General features: G+C 37.9%; 1 long non-coding RNA gene across 1 annotated transcript in view; it reads left to right on the forward strand.

Moving 5' to 3' along the window:
• The window catches only part of LOC148124720 (uncharacterized), a 184,767-nt gene that overhangs the window by 137,235 nt on the left and 38,280 nt on the right, over positions 1-9,252 (forward strand). The gene's annotated exons all lie outside the window — the stretch shown is intronic.

Genomic DNA, 9,252 nt, shown 5'->3' on the forward strand with positions numbered 1-9,252 from the left:
AACGACAAAAGGCCAGAATCACCAGCGGCACACCCCCCAACGCAAGCCGAACACCCCCCACCAAAAGATAGCAACATTCAAATAAACCAACCATACTCACCAGTAGACCTCGAACTGTCGCAGATGGGAGCTTCACCTGGAAGGTACAGCCAAGCCAGCTCAACCAGCCTGGAAAGACCAAGCGGGAGCAGCAGGAACTGCAACTCGACCGACCCAAGTAGTCCGGGCGGGAGCTGCAGCAACAGGCCTGGCTCGCCCTTCCAGGCGGTTCCATCGACAGGGTTGAGAACGACGCGGAGTCCGTCCGAACCGGCCGACGATCGCACACAGACTGAACCACGCAGGTCAACTAGGCAGGTACGGAGCCCCACCTACCTGCGCGACTACGTCACGACGCTGCGTCGGACGAAACCATGAGGGGAGGGGTGTTCTGTATTAGCATTCTTGTAGACTCGCATTCCAATTAGTCCACCCGGACCGCAACCTGATTGGCTTACTGAACTCTTGTGATTGGAGCGCTAAGAATCTACCGCAATTGGCCGAGCCAATCGCGGGAGATTCAAAGCGCTGCCATTGGCCGCCGAGCCACCGGCCGGCTGTATAAAGCCAAGCGGCTCGCAAGCCTTTGCTGTCCTTGTTCTGAAGCTATAATAAAGAGCTGACTGTTCACTATCGCATCTCGCCTCCTATGTGACCCAATCCACCGATCTAACAGTAGCAACGTTTCGGCAGAATCTCATCTGCCATCATCAGGCTTCTGTATAGTGTTCATCTGTGAGTCAGACTTTTACAGTGGTTTCAGATTTAAATTTGGGGCAGCCTATTGCTGTGCCAGAATGGTTTTTTCTTCACCCTGATTGATTGGGAGTCTTGGTCTGTGTTTATTGGTCTTGGAGTTTGCTGTGTTCTGCTTGATTGGTGCTTCTAATATCTTCTGTCTGTTTTTTGGCTCTTTTTGTATCTTGATTGGCTGGCAACATTGCGTTACTTTATTGGAGGCCTTTAGTGCAGCTTGGCTCTGGGTAAATGGACGGCTATCATTAGTTAGGAAGCTAGGTTTCATCTGGGTGCCTGTTTGGGGTGTGTTTGTGCTGGAGGTATCAGGGGGGATCTGTCTGTGCCCAGGTGTTTGCCTGGCTTGTGGTGTGGAGATTTTTTTGTTTGAGAGTGCAGGCTTCCAAATGATTGACAGTCTGGTTGAATCATCTCTTCTATTCATGCTTTCAGGTCTTTTTTCAATGTCTATGGTATCTCTGATGATTCTGTGGCTGGGGTTTTCTATAGTGGTTAGGGTTTTGGTGCCATTGAAGTTGATGCTATGACCTGTGGCTTCCATGTGTTGGACTAGTGAGGAAGTGTGTTCCAGCTTTTTGACTGCATTTTTGTGTTCGTCCAGGTGGGTACTTATTCTTCTATTGGTCTGTCCACTGTATTTGGCCAGGCATGATGCACAGGGGACTTCATATATGCCTTGGTTTTCCAAGTCAATTTTATCCTTGGGGTTTCTAAGGATGGGTGCTATTTTTCTGTCTGTTTTGAAGGCAGTCTTGATGTGATGTCTGTGTAGTATCTTACTAATTTTGTCTGTAGTACCTCTTAGGTAGGGCAGGACAGCTGTTCCATAGGTCTGTTCATCTTCTGGGTGTCTATTATGTCTCAGTGTGTTTTTGTGGATCAAGCCGGTGATTTTGCTTTTGTGGAAGCCATTGGCTGTCAGTACTTTAGTCAGGGTGCATAGTTCAGTCTTAATTGGAAATCTTGGGGAAATTGGACCTGACTCCCCATGGACTTTGGAAGAGGGCTTATTACAACATCGGGGCCAGTTGTACGTGCCCACGAGGACACTTAGAGCCCTCATCATGACAACCCTGCTGCCGGCCATTTTGGATTTTTTAAGACCCTTCATCTGGTCACACAGACTTTTTGGTGGCCTCAAGTCCGGCATGATGTCCTTGCCCACGTTGCATCCTGTGTACCGTGCCAGCAAGCGAAAGCCGCGACAGGTGCGCCTCCTGGTCTCCTTCAACCACTGCCGACTCCGGACAGACCATGGAGGCCAATTTCCATGGACTTCTTAACACATTTGCCCTCTTCGTCGGGATATACAATGGTGCTCGTGGTGGTTGACATGTTAACCAAGATGGCCCACTTTATCCCCTGTCGGAAGTTACCATCGGCTCATACTACTGCCCAGTTATTTTTGCAGCATGTGTTCCGTCTACATGGTCTGCCGGATAGGGTAGTTTCGGATCGCGGTGTCCATTTTACTGCTCAATTCTGGAAGAGCCTAATGACCACGTTATAGGTGCAGGTGTGCTTGTCATCGGTGCACCATCCGGAGACTGATGGTGGGATGGAGAAGGTGATTGGCATCCTCACCCAATATTTAAGGTGTTTTGTCAACCACTGACAGAATGATTGGGTGACTTATCTCCCTTTGGTGGAGTTTGCCTTCAACAATTCCCAGCACACCTCCACTCACATGACACCTTTTTACGCGAATGTGGGTTTCCATCTGAGGTTTTTCCCATTGTCGATCTTGGATTCCCTGGTTCCCGAGACACGGGACTTTTTTTTTTTTTTTATAAATTTTTATTATTTTTTTAAACATAAAAAACACAACAACAAAACATAAAAGTATCAGCTCCCCCATATTTTTGTACACACAGTAAGTCGGTTGGTCCATCGGTTTTGTGCATTCACCTCATAGTCACAATTACAGTTACTTTATATAATACTCTTATCAATACAAATTTATAAATCCTAGTATCGCTATTAAAGAAAAAAAAAATTTGACTAAACTTTTATTCGGTCATGCCTTTATGAGATAACTATATTTTAAATATTTTATTCTAAAACAAATCTTATAATCATACCAATTCTATCCCAAATATGAAAAAGAAAGAAACAAAGAAAACTATTATATAGATATAGTATCAAAAACCAATAAAAGGAAAGGGAAAATAAAGTCATTATTATTCCTTATTATCTAACTTTTATATTTTAATATTTCATCATTCAACCATTGATAGAAAAGATCCCAAACTAAATAAAATTGTTTATCTTCTTGCTCTCTAATTTCAAAAGTCAATCTACTCATCTCAGCACATTCCAAAATTTTCTTTACAACTTCTTCTTGCAATGGAATTTTCTCATTTTTCCAATTTTTTGCAAATACAATCCTAGCAGCAGTCAATACATTTACAATCAAATATTTCAACTCTTTACTATAAGTATCTGGTAGTATTCCCAATAGAAAAAACTCCGGTTTCAAGTCTATATGCTTCTTTGTCATTTTTCCAGCCACATGTGGATTTTAGTCCAATATTTTCTAGCATCCTCACAAGTCCACCACATGTGATAGTATGAACCAGGTTTCTGATGACATTTCCAGCATTTTTCGGATTTGTTCTTGAACATTCTTGCTATCCTTGTCGGGGGGAAATGCCACCTGTAAAACATCTTATACAAGTTTTCTTTATAGGCTGTAGACATTGTCATTTTATAATTTTGCGACCATAATTTCTGCCATTTCTCTAAATCAATCCCATATCCAAAATTCCTCCCCCACGCTATCATAGTTTCTTTAACTTGTTCTTCCTCAAGCTTAATTTGCAATAAATAACCATACAATTTTTAATCACCTTTTCATCAGTACCCATCAAAATCTTATCCAAGTCAGTTTGCTTATCATAAAATCCCTCTGCTTTGGAATCCTCATAGTACTTTGAATGTATTTGCAAATATGAAAACCAATTCATCTGTATACCTTGTTCTTCCAATTTTTGCATCGATTTAAGTTCACCCTTTTCATCTAATAATTCCCCATAGTTAACTGTTTGTTCCTTTTTATAAATTATAGGATAAGAAAACGCTTCTATCGTCGATAACCAAACTGGAATTTTCAAATAACACTGTTTTTTTATCTTCTCCCAATTCAACCACAGAGACTCCCGTATATAATGTCTTCTAAAATACCCTGTGTTTTAGTTCCCTTGTACCATAAAAAAGCATGCCAGCCCAACAACAAATCATGACCTTCTAATGTCAACAATCTGGTTTTCCTTAATGTTATCCATTCTTTAACCCACGTCAAGTTTGCAGCTTGGTAGTACAACTCCCAATTAGGCAGACCAAACCCTCCTCTAAATCTAGCATCCTGTAAAAGCTTTAACTTTATTCTTGCTTTCTTGCCTTGCCATATATACTTCAAAACAATTTTATTTAAATCCTCAAAATATTCTTTTCCAAGCCTAATTGGTATTGTTTGAAACAAAAATAAGACTCTGGGTAAAATGTTCATCTTGATTGTTGAAATCCTTCCTATTAATGACAATTGTAAGTTCTCCCATTTTTTCAAATCTTGAGCTATCTGTTGTTTAAGTTTAATATAATTATTCTCCTTCAATGTACTACATCTTGATGTCAAATATATCCCCAGATACTTAACCTTGTTTGTAACTTGAATTTTTAACAGTTCTGCCAACTCTTCCCTTTGTTTCAGCAACATATTCTTTGACAAAATCTTTGTTTTATCTCTATTTATTTTCAAACCAGCCACCTCCCCATAGACCTCTATCTTTTCCAACAGTTTTGAGGCTGTTTCTATAGGGTCTTCCAAGATAAAGACTAGGTCATCTGCAAAGGCTTGTAGTTTAAATTCTTCCTTTTTAATTTTCATTCCTTTTATAGTTTTATCTTCTCTGATATTTCTATTCAACACTTCCAAAGTCAATACAAATATCAAGGGAGAAAGAGGACATCCTTGTCTTGTGCCTTTTCTTATATTAATAGGATCTGTAAATTCTCCCTCCATCATTACCTTAGCTGTTTGTTCATTATAAATTGCTTCTATTGCCTGAATAAATCTTCTAGCAAAGCCCATCTGTTCCATTAAAAGTAACATAAATCTCCAATTCACGTTATCAAATGCCTTTTGAGCATCTAAAAATATCAAAGCCATTTGCTTTTCAGGATGCGCCTCATAGTATTCCAGGGTGTCCAGAATTACTCTCATATTGTCTCTGATTTGTCGCTTTGGCAAAAACCCATTTTGGTCTGGGTGGATAAAGTTATTCAAGTACTTTTTAAGTCTTTCTGCTAATATTGAAGCAAAAATTTTATAATCTGCATTTAGTAAAGAAATCGGTCTATAATTCTTGATTTGCAGTAGGTCCGCCTCCTCTTTTGGAATAAGTGTAATGTAAGCCTCTGACCATGTTTTAGGTATCATCTTTTTTAACATAACTTCATTCATAACTTCTAACAGTGGAATACACAGTGATTCTTGAAAGATTTTATAAAATTCTACAGGAAACCCGTCTGGACCTGGTGCCTTTCCATTATTTTGTTTCTTAAGTGCTTGACTTAACTCCATCATTGTTATATTACTTTCTAGCATTTCTTCAATCTCTTTAGGTATCTTAGGTAGATTTGCATTCTGCAGGTATTGTTTAACTTTCTCCTCATCAATGTCTTCTTTCTTATACAAATGCTTATAAAAATCATAAATAATCTCTTTTTTTCTTTGCTGCCATAACAAATTTTACCTTGGTCGAGTCTATTAACTGCGGTATTTTCCTCGACTCTTTCTCCTTTCTCAATTTGTATGCTTGCCATCTACCTGGCTTATTTGCATCCTCAAAATAATTCTGTTTAGCATTCCTAATTTTCTGTGCCAGTTCTTCTTTCTCTATTAAGTCCATTTTATGTTTAGTTATATCCAGTTTCATTTTAACATCTTTTCTGTGTGGCATTTTCTGTAATTCTTTTCAAGTCCCTTATATTCATCATCCAAGGCTTTAAGAGTTCGCCTTTTCCTGTTGTTCTTTTTCTTGTATAGTCTATTATCAAGCCTCTAACATAGGCCTTCATTGTGTCCCAAACATTCTGTATTGAGGTGTCTTCTTTTCTGTTCTCTTTAAAGAAGAAGGCCAATTCTTTCTCCATCCATTGTATAAATTCCTTATCCTTTAAAATAGAATTATTTAATGTCCATCTCGATCTTTTCCTTTGTCCCTTCCATTCAATTGTCAATGGGTTATGGTCAGCCCAAGTACTTGTTTCAATATTTACTTCTTGAATACTAGACATTAAATCTGTTGAGATCCAAATCATATCCAGTCTGGACCATGATAGATGCCTATTTGAATAGAACGTAAATTGCTTAGATTTATCATTTCTTTCTCTCCATATGTCTTTTAAAGTTAATTCATCTATCATTTTAAAAAGGATTTAGGAAGAGTTTTCCTGTTATGCTTTACTGTTGTTGCAATATAGTCAAGTCTATTATCCACAATTCCATTAAAGTCTCCCATCATAATTACATTAGCATAGTCAAGTTCGGCAGTCTTAGTATGTAATTTTCTATAGAATTCTTCCTGTTTATCATTTGGTGCATAAATTGCAATCAAAAGTATCTTTCTATTATTGTCCATTATTTCTACCATTAATATTCTCCCATCATCATCTGTATAAATCATTTTGCTGGAATGGCCTCCTTTAATATATAAAACCACCCCTCTTTTCTTGGATTGTGTCAAAGAGGTAAACAATTTCCCTAATTTTGGTTGTAATAACAATTGTTCATGTTGCTTTTTAATATGAACTTCTTGTAAACAAATTATGTCGAACCTTAATTTCATTAATTTATGGAAAATCTTCCTTCTCTTAGCAGCTGAATTCAGTCCATTTATATTCATTGTAATCAATTTTTTTCTTCCATAATTATGTTTTATATTTAGATTTAACCACTCTCGTGGGTCTTGCCTCACGTTGATCTTTAATATCCACTTGTCCACCTACTGCACCTTCTTCTTTTCCAACCTCCATTTGTTCCTCTTGGGATTCAATTGATGGGACCTCCTTTCCTGCTCCTCCTTCTCTGCCTCCAAAAACCTCTGCACAAAACAGTTCTGCTTTCTCAATTGAATCAATTCTATGTCTCTGTTCCTGCCACGTAAACATCAATCCTTCTGGAATCAACCACCTGTAAGACACCTCTTTTTCCAATAACCTTTTAGTCAGGAATCGGTATTCTCTTCTCATCTCTCTCACTCTTCTAGGTATTTGTTTTAAAACCAAAATTTCTTTACTTTTGTATTTCAGTGGCTTCTCTCTTGCTACTTGCAATATTTGTGTCTTCAAAGATTTTTTAATAAATCTAATATGAACTTCTCTGGGTAGGTTATTTCTCATCGCATATCTTGTAAAAACTCGATATATCTCATCAATTCCATCCATCATCTTCTCTTCTGTTATCTCGAGCGCCTCCGCCAGAATTCCTACCATTATCGCAACCAAGTCTTGTCCTTTTTCTTCTTCTATATTTTGGAATCTAAGATAAAATTCTGATCTATCCAACTCCCACTTCAACATCTCACTTTTTTCTTGTTCAATCGCTGTTAATCTATTGTCGATATTTCCAATTTTCTCCTCTCTTTGTTTGCCTCCCTCTTCAACATTTTGGAGTCTCTCTTCATATTTTTCCATCATCTGTTCCATCCTACCTGTTCTTTGTTCAATAGTATCCATTTTTACCTTAAGATCTTGAATTCCTTGCATAATCATCTGGAAGGATACTTTTCTTGTTCTTTTTCTTTCTCTTTATCTTGCTTTAACAATGTCTGAATTGAGCGCTGTCCAGATGGTGGGGAGGCAGAAGCAGACATAGAGGCACCAAGATATAAATTTCTTACTCATTTTAAGTGGTTCCAACTCTTCAAGTTTTTAATCCACAAAAAAAGAGAAAAAATATGAAATTATAATCCAAGGTAAAAAGGCCAACAATAAAAAAGCCAAAAGTGAGAGAAAAAAAAAAAAAAAGAAAAAAATTCTTCAAATTCTTCCTGACCTTAGTCCAATAAAAAAAAAAAAAAAACCATAAAAAAAGTAACAGTAAAAATAAAAACCCAATAATAATAATAAACAAGACAAAGCCAAAAAGGAAGAAGGGAAGAAGAAAAAGAAAAAACAAAAACAAAACAAAAACCAAGAAAAATAAGTTTCTTCAGATTCCACACCTTAGTCCAGCCAGAAAAAAAAAAAAAAAGAAAAAACCTCAATTGAAAAAGGAAAAAGAAATAGTCCGCTGATGTACATTTAAAAAAAAAAAGGAAAAAGAGAAAACAGGATCCAAATAGGCAAAAGAAAAATAAAATCAGTTAAATCAAAATAAAATATAAGTAGAAAAAAGAAATTCAGAGGCTTCCCTTTGCAAATAAATCAAGCTTAAAAGTAAGGACCTTGATGTTAGTGAAGGGGTTGGCAGAACTCAAAAAAAAAACAACAACACTGCACTCTATTTAATTATCCAAGGCTCTAATTATAACTCCCTTCTCTTCCCACAAGCTTCAAAGCTGAGCCATGTATATCCAGAAAGACACCTGTAATAATATTCCACAAAGTGCTTTCCTCTATCTTATCAGGGGATGTCCTTGAGAAGAAGAGTCTGTTTTTTATTATTATTTTTTTAAATATTTCCGAGCCTCTAGGTGGCAGTGTTACAAAGTATCATAGTTCTCACTTTCCCCCCTCCTCTCTTAAGGGAAAGCCGGCTTACAATACACAAAACAGAAACCGAAAGATCAAACAAAATCAAGAGAAGCCTCTAGCCCAGAAAAAAAAAAAAAAGTCCAGAAGAAGAATAAAACATATAAATATATAGAAAAAAGAAAACAGTCCAGTTATCCAATAAGTAACAATAGAGTCCGGAAGCAAAGAAAAGAAAAAAAATGGATTCTCTCTTTGACGTTTCCCTAAAAAAAACGCCGCTAAATCAATTTTGTCAAAAAACAAAACAAAAATCACACAGGTTTCTTCAGATAATTAGAGTAAACTTTCAAAATTCAAAAAATTAAATAAAAAAAAGAAGTTCTCACCCAACCGACAAACTCTTTCTCAAACTCTTTCCGTCTGGAGTCGCCCTGGCCTCAGCAGCATGGGGGCTGCCTCTCCGCCGCTGGCAAGAAGAGCTTCACCTGGGCTCTCCAGGGATTTTGCGGTATCCCCGGAATCCTCAGGATATGCTCTTCACGATGGCTGTCCCTACGGGACAGCGTAGGTCCGTTGGACCGGCCAGTGGCGGAGATATCGGCTGCAATCGAGGAGCTCGATTGCAGACCGTATCGCCACGGCGCAAGCTCCTCCCATCTCCAGACACGGGACTTTTTGTCGGAACTGCATTCAATTCACCAATTGATTTCATGGCAATTAGAACGGGCTAAGGAAGAGTATAAAAGGTTCGCAGATTGT

Source organism: Pseudonaja textilis, chromosome 13 (assembly GCF_049901715.1).
Source record: "Pseudonaja textilis isolate UNSWEBS1 chromosome 13, rPseTex1.2, whole genome shotgun sequence".
NCBI classification, from domain to species: domain Eukaryota; kingdom Metazoa; phylum Chordata; class Lepidosauria; order Squamata; family Elapidae; genus Pseudonaja; species Pseudonaja textilis.